The sequence below is a fragment of the Macaca fascicularis genome, chromosome 6 (assembly GCF_037993035.2).
Source record: "Macaca fascicularis isolate 582-1 chromosome 6, T2T-MFA8v1.1".
Classification (NCBI taxonomy): domain Eukaryota; kingdom Metazoa; phylum Chordata; class Mammalia; order Primates; family Cercopithecidae; genus Macaca; species Macaca fascicularis.
In genome coordinates, this window is record NC_088380.1 from 87,946,447 (window position 1) to 87,963,198 (window position 16,752).

At 36.0% G+C, this 16,752-nt stretch overlaps 1 protein-coding gene across 2 annotated transcripts in view; it reads right to left on the reverse strand.

Moving 5' to 3' along the window:
* EDIL3 (EGF like repeats and discoidin domains 3) overlaps positions 1–16,752 on the reverse strand; it is a 465,541-nt gene that overhangs the window by 64,517 nt on the left and 384,272 nt on the right. The window lies entirely within an intron of this gene.

The following is a 16,752-nucleotide window of genomic DNA, read 5'->3' on the forward strand; positions in this document are numbered from 1 at the left end:
ACAAGGACTGCAATTTATGGAAAAGCTCAGGTGCTGCACTAGGCTGGGAGCCAGTGCATATGGGGCACACACGGCCCAGTGAGACACTAGCTGGGGCAGCCAAGGGACTGCTTGTGTCACCCCTTCTCCAACTCCAGGCAGTGCAGCTCAAAGCTCCAGGAAAGTACAGAGGACTTGGTCTTGCAACTTGGACACAGTAAAATAAATCATGGAGCAGAGTCCTCATGCTCTCATTTCAAGTTCTATCTTGGGTTTGACTATCTCGAGACCCAACCTGGAACAGAAGGGAACTCGCTATGTTGAAGGGAAAGAAGCAGTTCTGGCAGGATTTATCACCTGCTGACTAAAGAACCCTTAGGTGTAGAATAAATACCAGCAGGAGTCAGGCAGTAGTTGCCACGGGCCTTGGGTGAGACCTAGTACCATGATGGCTTTTGGTGTGATCCAGCACATTCCCAGTTGTGGTGGCTATAGGGAGAGACTCCTGCTTGAGGGAACAAGAGAGAAGAGTGAAAAGCACTTTGTCTTGCAATGTGGATACCTGCTCAGGCACTGTAAAATAAAGCACCAAGGAGACTCCCAATTTCCCCAATACCAGGCCCTAGCTCCCAAATGGCATTTCTAAACCAGTCCTGGGTAAGAAGTGAACCTGCTGCCATGAAGGGAAAGACACGCATTTGGCAGGATTCACCATCTGCTGACTAAAGAGCCCTTGGTCCTTGAGTAAACCTCAGTGGTACCAGGCAATCGTTGCTACAGGCCTTGGGCAAGACCTGGCACTGAGTATTGTGCCAGCTTTAGGTGTGACCCAGCACTGTCCCAGTGGCGGTTATGGCAGTGCTTGCATAATCTTTTCCCCAATTCTGGGCAGCTCAGCACAGTGACTCCATTTGTTTGGGAGACAGTAAGGGAAGAGAATAAGAGATTGCTGGTAATCCATAGAATTCTCCTGGATCTCATCCAAGACCATCAAGGTGGTACCTCTACAAGTCTGCAAGAGTCATAGGGTTACTAGGCTTGAGATGTCCTCTAATGCACATGTGGCTGCAATGACCAAAGACGTAGGTCACAACACTTAATATTCTTTGAATAATTGGAAAACCTTCCTAAGAAGGATAGATACAAACAAGCCCAGACTGCAAAGTTTAGAATAGCTACATAAGTCTTCAATGCCCAGACATTGATGAACATCCACCAGCATTAAGGCTATCTAGACAAACATGACGTCACCAACTGAAATAAATAAGGTACCACTGACCAAACATGGAGTGACAGAGATAAGCAAACTTTCAGACAGATAATTCAAAATAGCTATTTTGGGGAAGCTCAGTGAAATTCAAGATAATATAAAGATGGAATTCAGAATCCTATCACATAAAGTTAATAAACAGAATGAAATAATTCTTAAATATCAAGCAGAAATTCTGGAGCTACAAAATTCATTGGAATGAATCAGAGTTTTTTAGTAGCAGAACTGATCAAGCAGAAGAAAAAATTAGTGAACATGAAGACAGGCTTTATGAAGATGCACAGTCAGGGGAGACAAAAAGAAACAGAATGAAAACAATGAAATATACTTAAAAGATCTAGAAAATAGCCTCAAAGGGGCCAATATAAGAGTTACTGGCCTTAAAGAGAAAGTAAAGGAGATAGGAGTAGAAAGTTTATTCAAAGGGATAATAACAGAGAACTTTCCAAACCTAGAGAAAGATATCAATAACCAAGTACATGAAGGTTATAGAACTAACAGATTTAACCCAAAGAAGACTACCTCAAGACATTTAATAATAAAAATTCCAAAAGTCAGTGATAAAGAAAGCATCCTAAAGGCAGCAAGTGAAAATAAACAGCATACAGTGGAGCTCCAAAACATCTGGCAGCAGTCTTTTCAGTGGAAACTTTACAGGCCAGGAGAGAGTAGCATGACATATTTCAAGTGCCAAAGGAAAAACAAATAACTTTTATTCTGGAATATTATATCCAGCAAGAATATCCTTCAAACATGAAGGAGAAATAAAGACTTTCCCAGGCAAACAAAAGGTGAGGGATTTTATCAATACCAGATCTCTCCTGCAATAAACGTTAAAAGTAGTTCTTCAACCAGAAAAAAATGACATTAATGAGTAATAAGAAATCATCTGAAGGTATAAAACTCACTGGTAATAGTAAGTACACAGGCAACTACAGAATATTATAACACCATAATTGTAGTGTATTAACTACTAATATCTTGAGTAGGAAAACTAAAAAATAAACCTCTCAAAAATAATAACTACTACCACTTTTAAAGATGTAGACAGCATAATACATATGAATAGAAACAAAAAGTTATAAAGCGGGGGATGAAGTTAAAGTGCAGAGCTTTTATTAGTCTTCTCTTTGTTTGTTAGATTGTTTGCTTTTGCGATCAAAGTTAAATTGTCTTCTGTTTAAAAATAATAGGTTTTAATATGTTACTTGCAAGCTGCATGGTAACTTCAAATCAAAACACCTACAAAAAAAAAAAAAAAAGAGCAAGAAATGAAAACATACCAACAAGAAAAAGAAAATCACCCACGAAATGTGAAAGAGGAAGAAAGAAAGAAAAAAAGATAAATCCACAAAATAACCAGAAAAATCCAAGGTGACAGTGTTCCAGAATAGACCATAGGTTAATCCACAAAACAAGTCTTAAAAAATCAAACAAATTGAAATCATTTCAGACATCTTCACTAAGCACAATGGAATAAAACTAGAAATTAATAATAAGATGTACTTTGAAAATTATACTAACACAAGGAAATTAAACAATATGCTCCTCAATGACCAGTGGATCAATGAAGTAATTAAAAATAAAATTTAAAAATTTTTTGAAACAAATGAAAATGGAAACACAACATACCAAAACACAGGGGATACAGCAAAAGTGGTACTAAGAGGAAAGTTTATAGCAATAAGCACTTACATCAAAAAGCAGAAAAACTAATTTTTGTTTTTATTTATTTATTTTTGAGATGGAATCTCTGTTGCCAAGGCTGGAGTGCAGTGGCACCATCTCAGCTCACTGCAACCACTGCCTCCCAGGTTCAGGGAATTCTCCTGCTCAGCCTCCTAAATAGCTGGGATTACAGGTGCCTGCCATCATGCCTCGCTAATTTTTTTGTATTTTTAGTAGAGATGGGGTTTCACCATGTTGGCCCAACTGATCTCGAACTTCAGACCTCAGGTGATCTGCCTGCCTCGGGTTTCCAAAGTGCTGGGATTACAGGGGTGAGCCACTGCATCCAGCGAAAACTTCAAATAAACAACCTAAAATGCTTTCTAAAAACCTAGAAAACCAAGAGCAAACCAAACATAAAATTAGTAGAAGAAGATAAATAAAGATCACAGTAGAAATAAACCAAACTAAAAAAATAATAATAATAAATAATGATACAAAGAGTTAGTGTTTCAAAAGATAAACAAAACCTACAAACTTTTAGCCTGACCCCCACCCCCTGCAAAAAAAGAGACAAGACCCAAATAAATAAAATCAGAGATGGAAAAGAAGACATTACAACTGCCACTGCAGAAATTCAAAGGATTACTAGAGACTATTAATATCAACGATATACTAGTAAATTGGAAAACCTAGAAGTGAATGAATTAAACATAGTAATGCTCAAAATTGAACCACGAAGAAATCCAAAACCTGAATAGACCAATAACAATTAATGAGATTGAAGTCATAATAAAAATATCTCCCATCAAAGGGGACTTAATGGCTTCACTGCTGGATTCTACCAAATATTTAAAGAACTAATACTAATCCTACTCAAATCATTCTGAAAAATAGAGGAGGAAGGAATACTTCCTAACTCATTCTATGAGGCTTGTATTACCCAGATACCAAAACCAAAGACACACACACACACACACACACACACACACACACACACACACACAGAGAAAGAAAGAAAGAAAGAAAGAAAGAAAGAAAGAAAGAAAGAAAGAAAGAAAGAAAGAAAGAAAGAAAGAAAGAAAGAAAGAAAGAAAGAGAAAGAAAGAAAAAAGAAAGAAAGAAAAAAAGAAAAAAGAAAGAAAGAAAGAAAGAGAAAGAAAGAAAGAAAGAAGAAAGAAAAAAAACTACAAGCCAATATCTCTGGTGAACACTGATACAAAAATCTTCAAAAAATATTAGCAAAATGAATTCAAACACCTTAAAAAGATCATTCATAATGACCAAGTGAGATTTTCCCCAAGAATGCAAGGATGGTTTAACATACACAAATCAAACAATGTGATGCATCATATCAACAGAATGAAGGATAAAAACCATAAAATGCTAAAAAGGTATTTTATAAAATCTGACATCTCTTCATGATAAAAACCCTCAAAAAACTGGGTATAGAAGGAACATACCTCAACATATAATAATAAAAGCCATACATGACACACTCACAACTAGTATCATACTAAATGGGGAAAAAACTGAAAGTATTTTCTTTAAGATCTGGCAGAAGATAAGGATGCCCACTTTTATCACTGTTATTCAACCTAGTACTAGCAGTCCTAGCTAGAGCAGCCAGACAAAATAAAGAAATAAAAAGCATCCAAATGGGAAAGGAAGACGTTAAATTATCCTTGTTTGCAAATGATATAAACTTGTATTTGGAAAACCCTAAAGACTCCACCAAAAAGCTAGATAAACCAATTCAGTAAAGTTGCAGGATGTAAAATCAACAAACAAAAATCAGCTGCATTTCTATATGCCAACAGTGAAATATCTGAAAAAGAAATCAAGAAAGTAATCACATTTATGATAACTACAAAGAAAATAAAATCCTGGATGGAATTCCCAGAGATAACCAACAGGCTTTCTGCCATTGCCACTGCAGAGGTACTTGCCATTGCTGCCTTTGGTCAGTGAACTGAAGAAAGACCCTGATTGGTTTGTTTGCACCTCCAGTATGCTGAAGCTACTCTCTATGGGGAGAAGACTGGTTTCTTTTCCCTGTGAACCCTTGAACCCCTGCTCTTCACTAGGCAGGGCCCCTGGTTTGGGCCCACAGCACAGTCACTCTACCACTGGCTGAACATTTCCACTGGCAGAGGCTCTGTGTCTCTCTGGGGTGGAGTTCCTGGAGGCAACTGACAGCGCCTCTGTCACTGCTGTTGTAATGTTACTCACCTTTGCTGCTACCAGGCTTGGGAAGAAACAAAAAGCCTAAATGTTTTATTTGCACCTCTAGCACATCACAGCCACCTTATAGAAAGGAGGCCCGACTGTCTTCACTGTGAGTCCCCCAGGCCCCTGCTCTTCACCAGGCAGGGTCCTAGTTTGGGCCTTTAGTGTAGCCACTCCACACCTGGCTGATCATTTTGATTGGCAGTGGTTCTGTATTTCCATGGGGTATAACTGCAAGAGAGAAGTGGCAGGCCCTCTGCCACTGCCACTGCCAAGGACCCTGTCCCTGTTGCCACAAAGTGAAGAGGGAACAAAAAGCCTGAGCTTTCCCCAAGGCTGTAGCATATAGCCCAGGAGTGCCAAGCTAAGGTCTATGGCCAACCCTCAAGTGGGAGGGGAGCTCACACTCTCAGAGCACTGAGAGGGTGCACAGCTGCAAATGTGAGGAAATATAGAGAAGCTGCAAATCCTTAAAGAAAACAAATTCCAAGCAAGAATTCCATATCTTGCCAAACTAAGCTTCATATGTGATGGAGAAATAAAATCCTTTTCAGATTTTATTCCCCTTAGCAAATGCTAAGGAAATTAATTACCACCAGACCTCTATTACAAGAAGTACTTAAGGGAGTGCTAAATATGATAACAAAAAAGCTGTTATTGGCCACTACAAAATATACTTAGGTACATAGATCATTGACACTATAAAGAAACCACATAATCAAGTCTACCTAACAATCAGCTAACAACATGATGACAAGATTGAACCTGCATATATCAGTATTCCATAAATTTAAACAGGTTAAATGTCCCAAGTCAAAGGCACAGAATGGCAAGTTGGATAAAGGTGAGGACCTAAATGTACACTGTCTTCAAGAGATCCATCTCACATGCAATGAGAGATACCATAAACTCAAGGTAAAAGAATGGAGAAAGATCTAACAAGCAACATGGAAAAAAAAAAAAAAAAAAGGAGAGAGGAGGGGTTGCTATTCTTATTTCAGACAAAACAGACATTAAACCAACAACAATCAAAAAGGACAAAGAAGTGCACTATATAATGATAAATGGTTCAATTCAACAAGAAGATATAACTATCCTAAATATATAGGCACATAACACTGGAGTATCCTGATTAGTAAAACAAGTTCTTAGAGACTTACAAAGAGACCTAAATAATCACACAATAATAGTGTGAGAATTTCAACAACCCACTGATGATATTAGATTATCGACATAGAATACTATCAAAGATACTTGGGGCCTAAACTTGAAACTTGATCAAATGGACCTAACGGACATCTGTAGAACACTCCACCCAAAAAGAACAGAACATACATTCTTCTCATTTCCACATGGCACATAGTCTAAAATAACCACACACTTGGCCATAAAGCAATTCTTAATAAATTAAAAAAAACCCTAAATTATACCAAACATATTCTCAGATCAAAGTGCATAAAAATATAAATCAATACGAAGAATATCTCTTAAAACCATAAAATTACATGGAAATTAAACAATTGGCTGCTAAATGACATTTGGGTAAACAATAAAATAAAGACAGAAATCAAGTAATTATTTGAAACTAATGAAAACAATAATAATACATACCAGAATCTCTGGGACACAGCTAAGGTAGTGTTAGGAGGAAAGTTTACAGCAGTAATGCCCACATCAAAAAGTTAGAATGTTCTCAAATTAACAACCTAACATCACACCTAGAGGAACTAGAACAACAAGAGCAAACCAACCCCAAAGCTAGCAGAAGAAAAGAGATAACCAAAATCAGAGCTCAACTGAATGAAGAAGAGATGAGAGAAACCATACAAAAGACCAATAAATTCAAAAGTTTGTTGCTTAAAATAATAAATAAAATTGAAAAGGTGCTAGCTAGACTAATAAGGAAAAAAAAAATGAGACAAGATCCAAATAAACACAATCAGAAATGACAACGATGACATTACAATTGATTCCACAGAAATACTAAGAAACCTCATATACTATTTTGAACACTTCTATACACACAAACTAGAAAACCTAGAAGGAATGTACAGATACATTCAATCTCCCAATATTAAACCCGGAAGAAACTGAAACTCTGAACAGATCAATAATGAGTTTTGAAATTGAATCAGTAATAAAATACCTACCAAACAAAAAGCCCAGATCAGATGGATTCACAGCTGATTTCTTCCAGACATACAAAGAAAAGTCGCTACCAATCCCACTGATATTATTCCAAAACATCAAGAAGAACGGACTCCTATCTAATTCTATGAGGACAGTATCATTCTGATATCAAAACCAGGCAGAGACACAACAAAAAAAGAAAACTTCAGGCCAATATCCCTGATGAACATAGATGTGAAAATCCTCAACAAAATACTAGCAAATTGAATCCAACAGCACATCTAAAAGTGAATTCTTCACAATCAAGTAGGTCTTATTCCTGGGATACAAGGTTGGTATGATATACACATATCAATAAATGTGTTTCATCACATAAACAGAACTAAAAGTGAAAATAATATGATCACCTCAATAGATGCAGAAAAAGGTTTTGATAAAAATTCAACATCCCTTCTTGTTAAAACCTGCAACAAATTAGGTATCAAAGGAACATACCTCAAAATAATAAGAACCATAAATGACAAACCCATATCCAGTGTCATACTGAATGGGCAAAAGCTGGAAGCATTACCCTTGAGAACTGGAATGAGACAAGGATGCCCACTCTCACCTATTGTATTCAACATATTATTGGAAGTCCTAGCCAGAGCCAGGCAAGAGAAAGAAAAACAGCATCCAAATAAGAAGATAGGAAGTTAAACTATCTCTCCTCACAGATGATATGATTTTATATCTAGAATACCCATATAGTCTCTGCTTAATAGCTCCTAGATGTGATAAACAACTTTAGCAATGTTTCAGCATACAAAATCAATGTACAAAAATCAGCAGCATTTCTATTTACCAGTATGTCTGAGCTGAAAGCCAGATCAAGAATATAATCCCACTCACAATAGCAATAATAATAATAATAATAATAGTAATAAAATATCTAGGAATAAGGGAGGTGAAAGATCACTACAATGAGAATTACAAAACACTATTGAAGGAAATCAGACATTGTCACAAACCAATGAAAAAACATTCCATGATCAAGAATAGGAAGAATAAATACTCTTTGAATGACCATACTCTACAAAGTAATTTAAAGATTCGATGCTATTCTTATGAAACTTCCATGACATTCTTCACAGAATTAGAACACTATGCAGCCATAAAAAAATAAAACAAAACAGAATCATGTCCTTTGCAGCAACATGGTTGGGGCTGGAGGCCATTATGCCTCCATTATGCAAACTAACATAGGAATATACTGTGTTACAAACCAAACACTGTATGTTCCCACTTATAAGTGCAAGCTAAACATTGAGTACACATGGACACAAAAAAGGCAACAATAGGCCGGGTATGGTGGCTCACGTCTGTAATCCCAGCACTTTCGGAGGCCGAGGAGGGCGGATCACAAGGTCAGGAGTTCGAGACCAGCCTGGCCAATATGGCGAAACCCTACCTATACTAAAAATACAAAAATTACCTGGGCATGGTGGTGGATGCCTGTGGTGGATCCATGGTGGTGGATCCATGGTGGTGGATCCCCACTACTCCGGAGGTTGTGGCAGGAGAATTGCTTGAACCCCGGAGGTGGAGGTTGCAGTGACCCAAGATCAGACCACTACACTCCAACCTGGGAGACAGAGCGAGACTCCGTCTCAAAAAAACAAAAACAAACAAACAAACAAAAAAAGGCAACAATAGATACCAGGGCCTACTTGATAGTAGAGGTTAGAAGGAAGGCAAGGATTTAAAAAAGTACTTATCAGGTACTATGCTTATTACCTGAGTGATGAAATAATCTGTGCACCAACCCCTGTGACACACAACTTATCTATGGAACAAATCTAAACAGATAACACCTGAACCTAAATTAAAAGTTAAAAGGAAAATGTTTCTAGTTAATTACTTGAATCCACAAAGCGAAGCACACATGGGAAATAAAATGTTTAACATTATAAAATTTTAAATATATAATTGTTCTCCTTTCTTTTTTAAGCTTATTTAAAATGAAGACACTTAAATAAACAAAAGAATTATACTACAGAACTACAGTAACCACAGCATTATGGTACTGGCAAAAAACAGACATATAGACCAATAGAATAGAATAGAGAACCAATAAATAAATCCATACATCTACAGTGAACTCATTTTTGACAAGGCACCAAGAACCTACATTGGAGAAAAGACAGTGTTTTTAATAAATGATGCTTGGAAAATTGGATATTCATATGCAGAAGAATGAAACTAGACCACCATCTCTTGCCATCTACAAAAATAAAATCCAAAGATTAAAGATTTAAATCTAAGATCTGAAGCTATGAAACTACTAAAAGCAAACATTAGGAAAGCATTGATCTGGGCAAAGATTTCTTAAGTACTACATAAGTACATGTAACCAAAGCAAAAATGGACAAATGGGATCCTATTAAGTTAAAAAGCTTCTGTACAGCAAAGGAAACAGTCAATAAAGTGTAGAGACAACCCACAGAATGGGGAAAAAAAAAATAGCAAACTATTCATCTGACAAGGGATTAATAACCAGAAAACATAAGGAGTTCAAATGACTCAGTAGGAAAAAAACCCCTAATAATCTGATCAAAAAATGGGCAGAAATCTGAATAGACATTTCTCAAAAGAAGGCATACGAATGGCAAACAGGTATATAAAAAGGTTCTCAATATCATTAATTGATCATTACAGAAACGCAAATAAAAACTACAATTAGATATCATGTCATTCCAGTTAAAATGGCTTTTATCTGAAAGACCAGCAGTAGCAAATGCTGGCAAGGTTGTGGAGAAAAGGGAACCCTCATACACTATTGGTGGGAATGTAAATTAGTATAGCCACTTGGGACAACAGTATGGAGAGTCTTCAAAAAACTAAGAACTACCATATGATCCAGCAATCCTACTGCTTTTGGATATATACCAAAAATAAAGAATCTCAGTATATCAAAGAGATATTTCTACTTGCAGGATTATCAGTATTATTCACAATAGCCAAGATTTGGAATCAACCTAAGTGTCCATCAGCAGATGAATGAATAAAGAAAATGTGGTACAGATACACAATGGAGTACCATTCAGCCATAAAAAAAATGATATATTGTCATTTGCAACGGCATGGATAAAACTGGAGGACATTGTGTTAATTGAAAAAAGCTAGGCACAGAAAGACAAACTTCACATATTTTCACTCATTCGTGGGAGTTAACTAAAACAATTGAACTCCTGGAGACAGAGAATACAATGATGGTTACCAGAGGCTGGGAAGGGTAGTGAGGGTTGCGGGAGTAAAGTGAGGATGGTTAATGGGTACAAACATATGGTTAGAAAGAAGAAATAAGATCTAGTATTTGATAGCACAACAGGGTGACTACAGTTAACAATAATTTATTGTACACTTAAAAATAACTAAAAGATTATCATTGGAATGTTCATAATACCAAGAAAGGATAAATGCTTGAGGTGAAGGTACCCCATTTACTCTGATGTGATTATTAAACATTGTATGCCTGTATCATATCAAAATACCTCACATATATCTCATATATACACCTACTGTATACCCATAAAAATGAAAAAAAAATTAGATGGGAAACGAAGAGTGGATTACACCATCCAGGGAGAGCATTCAATTTGAATGGAAAAGAAGATGGAGTATTGGGCAATACCCTCCTTTGATGGGCAGAGGAAAAACAGCGCTAAAAACATACCAGAAAGGATTAGCCAGAGGCTTAGGAGAAAATGCTGTATTATTTAAAAAGAAGGAACGTTTTAATAATGTAAAATGTAAAATCTTTATTGCTGATGTGACCTTGCTAAAAGCAGTTTCACAGAAATGATGGGATAAAAAAGTGAGTAGGACGTGAGAGGGAGGTTAAAAAAAAGTGAGGATAATAATCAGTTGACTGCTCATGAATGAGAGAGGGAATATCTTAAGGAGTTTGTTTTTCCTTTTTTTTTTTTGATGGGGGGAGACAGGGTCTCACTCTGTCATCCAGGCTAGAGTGCAGTGATGGGATCTCCGCTCACTGCAACCTCCGCCTTCCAGGTTCAAGCAATTCTCCTGCCTCAGCCTCCCAAGTAGCTGGGATTACAGGTATGCACCACCACACCCAGCTAATTATGTATTTTTAGTAGAGAGGGGGGTCTCACTATGTTGGCCAGGCTGGTTTTAAACTCCTGGCCTCAAGTGATCTGCCTGCCTCGACCTCCCAAAGTGCTGGGATTATAGGCGTGAGCCACCACACACAGCCACTTCAGGAATTTTTAAATATAGAAATCTAAACTTGGTGGGCTCGCCGAAGTTGTTTTGTTTCATTTTAAAATATTTTTCCAAAATGATAAAAAAAAAACCAGCCACTTTCTTTATAAAATCCTGCTTAATGAGGCTTATTTCTGTTTGAGTTTGTAGCATGTTATGCAAACATCAGAACTGCGAAATTGTGGAAGTGATCATCATTAACCTGATGACCATTTTGCTATGGGGCCAAGAACAGATGGAGACAGTGGGATCTCCCGACATTCTTTCCAAACTTGGAAAATCCAGCCTGCAATATGAAAAAATGGTATTTTCACTCCCTAGGACTTAGTAAGCCTTTGTTTTGAATAACAAATATGTTTAACACATTAAAGTCACCATCTATCTATGATATAATTAACTATAGAAAAAAACCTACACATGCTTACATTATTGTCAGGCAATTAAGTAAAATTCCAGGTAGATTAATGTTTAATCTAATGAGCTAACATTGAATTAAGATCTTGTGACATTAATGATATCAAGAGCTGTCAAGAGTGAAGAGCCCTGCCATGAGTCAACTGCTACACAAACATCACACTGAGCCTTTATAATGGGGAATTGGATGACTCGAGACCAGAAAGTCTCTAAGCATGACTGGAAACCATGGTCAATACCTGACATTTGAAATATTTCTGGTTGTGGGAAGAAAGAACTTTCCACAGACCAGGCAGATGGTCATCACCTATCATGCACAGTTCTTCTTTCCCTCCACCCTATATCCCTGACCCTGGCCCAGAGGGGAGACCACTACCACAAATTAACGCAAGTTGCCTGCAAAAGTTCTTTATGTTTCATTGGTAATAACTCGATAGAGCAGGCATAACTTCCTCACTTCACAAAGGCTGAAACTGAGCAGAGTGAAGTCAGGCAACTTGTGCAAGTCACACAACTAGAGGACTCAAAGCACAGTGTGGCAGATGCCAACGTTCGTACCTACAACAGCAAAGTACCATTTCCCAGGAACTCGTTACTACTTACATTTCAGGCTTGTGTTTGGGGTTGTGTTTGGAGTATAATGTTTCACATTGACACTTCCTGTTTCTTCATCTTTCTTATTCCTAGAGCTTATCTTTCTGAGCATTGTTTATATCAAGTAACCTTTTCTTACAATCACCTCACATAAAATTGTTACTCCATAGTTTGAGAACTTTATAACCGAGATCCATTTTACTCATTTTATCTTTTTTTAAAAAAGATCTGATTCTTTATAATATTTTGCTTGTGTACTTTCCTATCATACTGTGAAAGGCTGCTAATTTTCTCCAGTTTTGTTCTATTTATTGCACTGTGTTCTATTCTCTTTCAAAATTATTATTTTTCCAAATTATCTTTCCAGTACAGGTTCTATTTCCTCCAAATTTTTAATGTTTAGTTGTAGTTTTTACAAATGTAAGGTACAGTTTCTATTATGTTTCTGTCCAGTTTTACAGGTGTTATTTAATGTGCATAATACTGTATACTCTTTTGTGCTTCCCATTTTACAAAGCCTAGGTATTATCTCAACTAATTATCCTTTTTCATATACATAATAACCCTAATTGAATTACAAATTCTATCACGTTCTTTGTGAATTAAATAAATCTGGAATCTGCTAGCACTGGGTGTTTTGTAAATGGATGTCTAACAGGCAGTTCACACTTATGTTCAATCACATTCTCCCCTACAGGAGAGAATTTCAGATAGGCATGAAGCCTAGGACAACTGAGGAGTGCTTCTGGAAAACAGACCTAGACTTCACCCAGTCACAAAGTAAATTCACCCCAGTGATCAGGTAGAATATATCAAGAGCATCCTGAACAAAGTGGGGGATTGTATGTAAAGTGGGATGAAACAAGTCCTTATAAAAATGGCTCCATGTCACATCTCAGCGTGGGAGGTATCATCTATGCTCCACTGAGAACTTTTAAAGCCAAACCTCTGACTATAACATGCTGTGTTATCTATTGCTTTATATAACATCCCCTTCTATTTCCATATCTTTCTCTGTTAATGACATTTCACATTATCTGTGTCTTTACACATTTTTAGTAGCTACATCATTGTCCACTGCAAACCCACAGAATCCTAGACCTGCTCTTCCTCTAATCTTCTGTATATTAGTAATCGGCCAAAAACACTTGAAATCATACTTGATTTATCCTGGCCCTCAAAGCCTACATTCATTCTACCAAATCATGTAAGTCCATCTTTAAAATTTATACTGACTGTGCATTTCTTCTTATCTCCATTACTATCACCCAAGTTCAAAATCCTTTCTTATTTTTCACCTGAGTATTGCAATATTTTCTTAGATGACCCTAACTGATCTTACTGGTTCTACTCTTGCTTTCCTATAGTCAATTCTCTTCATATCTGCCGACATTACCCTTTAAAAATACAAACAAGTTCAGGTTACTTCTTCCTTGCTCAAAGTCTTGAATAACTTTTTATCACATACAAATCACAGGTGGCCTTGAATGGTCTGGGTCCTGCATACCTCTCCAGTGTCATCTACAGCATCTCTGACTTTCTCACACTGCTCTGGACACAATGGTCTTCCTTTTCTCTAATACACTAAGCTTATTCCTTCTTTAGGGTCTTGACTTTTGCCTTTCTCCCCAAAACTGACATTGTGTGGCTTGCTTTCTCACTTTATTCAATATTCAACAAGTCTTTAGAGAGGTGGCCCCTCTGACTACTCTATCTAAAATAGCGATCCCATCTACATACTCTCTCTCTCTCTCTGTCAATTTTGCCTTATTTTGCATTTACTTTATGGCACTTTTCACTACCTGATATTATCATTAATTTCATTGGTTTGTTGACTGGCACCTTCTCCACTAGATTATAAATTCCACAAGGGCAGGAATTTGGTCTGTTTTTGTCTTCTCTAATTCCAGTGCCTAGAATGATTCTTGTCATATGGAATGTGCTCAGTAAATGTTTGTTGAATAAACTATTACTATTTACATCCATCTTTACAGGAACATTTTGAAGGAGGACAGCCTAACAGGGAGGTGTCCTTAATAGCATGATAGATGGTGAAAAGAAGATGTGATACAGAGTTAGACAGACTTCAACTTAGACTGGCTGAAATAGTAAGTTTGCCCTTAACTATTTAACCATTTGATTTGTGAAAAGTTACTTACCTCTCTAAATCTATTTTCTGTTTGTTTGACTTATAAATAAGAATGATAATGCCTATTTTTTCAAAGCTTTTGTAATGATCAAAGATAACTCATATGGAAATATTAGCATTATGCATGTCACTGCAATTGATCAGTTCCTTCAGGGCTATCATCAGTAGGAACACAGTCCTAGGGTGAGGAAATTAACCTTAGTCTGATTTCAAGTGACAAATATCAATTTAATAAAACAAACTCTTTTCATTTCAGGAAATGTTGATGTTCACATTAGAAAAAGGGTCCAGTAGCTTTTGGAAAAAATGCCTGCTTAACATTACTCTATCAAAGCTTTGTTAAACTTTGTATTTTAGTAAATTACTCAGTAAATTTTGAGTATAGTGGAGCACTTCCTCATTGAATTAAAAACATTCCATTTTTAACTGTAAACAAAGGTTCTCAATTTACTATTCTCTATAGGTTAAGACATTTATTAATTATAATCTATACTAAACTATTGAAAGAGATGATAAAGGAATCAAAGAAATTCCAAATCCCTCCAGAAATGATTTAATCTTTTTTTTCTGACTCAAGAAGCCAAACTTATTACTCTACAAATAGCTTTCATTTTAGAAGACTCTAACTGAATGTATAAAATCTATTAGTTACATTACCATTTATATGAAAATTTTATTGTGTTCAGATAAAATGTGCACTTCCAATCTTATTAGAGTTTCCTCCTAATTAAATAAACATATTGCTAGCAGATTCAAAGAATTAACAATCTTTTGTTTCAGACATATAATTTTTAAATAATGAAAACTTTATAAGCTTTCAAAGAATGATTTTCAACCTATTACACTTATTTTATTTCTAGGAACAGAGGCTAAAAGAATGCATTTCCCATTTTTAAAAAATCATATACATATGTGTGTGTGTGTATATATATATGAGATATATTGTATCCTGTACATATGTATAGGATACATTAAGGCAACTCAAAAATTAATTTTCAATTCTTCAATCTAAAAACAATAAGAGGCATTGTTCCGTACTAAAGTGCTATTTTATTAGGCTAACTTGGTCTATGTAATAAGTGTCATTTGTAGTTTAGAGCAAGAGTGATTTAGAGCTAGAAAGATTTAGAATTTAGTTTTTAAAAATAGTTATCTTATTATGAAGACTGAAACTATTTGATATTTATCAAAAGGATTCAGGAATATTCTGCTGCCAAACACAGAGATTCCTCCTTTGTGAGTGATGTTTGTTAATATATTAAATGAAGACATGTTGGAGAATATGAGATAGGCACATCATTCATGTTTCCTTCATTCTATTGTTTATTTACTACATATTTATTGAGTGACAGCTATGTGTTCACCATAGTTCTAAAGAATGGGATACAGGAATGAAGAAAGAAAATGGTGGTATGCATAAGTAGATGTTCCTATTCAAGTTTAAAGAACATGTCGAGCTCACATTGAATGGTGTATGATATACAAATATACCTCTCAGAACACGAAACATTTTGCATATCAAACCTGTCTTCCAGGGAATAACCCTTAAGCTAAATTAACAAAGTGCCAAAATACGGAGTCATTTAAATTAATTTGATTGAAAAGTTGGTCATCCAATTATATTATATCTTGTAGATTGAATAGTAGATAAACTGAAAGCTAGTTTTTTCATTTTGTTTTCAATGGGACATGGTGCACCGTAGATTTAGTCATCAGCTACTTATATCATGTTTGACTTTCCAAGCTTCAAATCTGGGACCCTAACAATTGGACCAGTTCTATAAACCTACTACTACGTAGGATGATATTAATGTTTTATTGAGTTTAAATAAATCTTGACTCTCCTATGCTTAACAGGATTTTTCAATGTGTCATATTTTGGAGCTGGCATTGTATAAATATGAAAATAGTCATATGCTGCTGACTCTGGTTGTTTGGTTAGCTTGAATAATGAACTGATAGTCATCGAAATGTATATCATTGTCATTAACTTCAAACACTTGTAAGCTACTCAACTTCTAGTAGCATCGAAGTGTTATATCAATTGTATAGC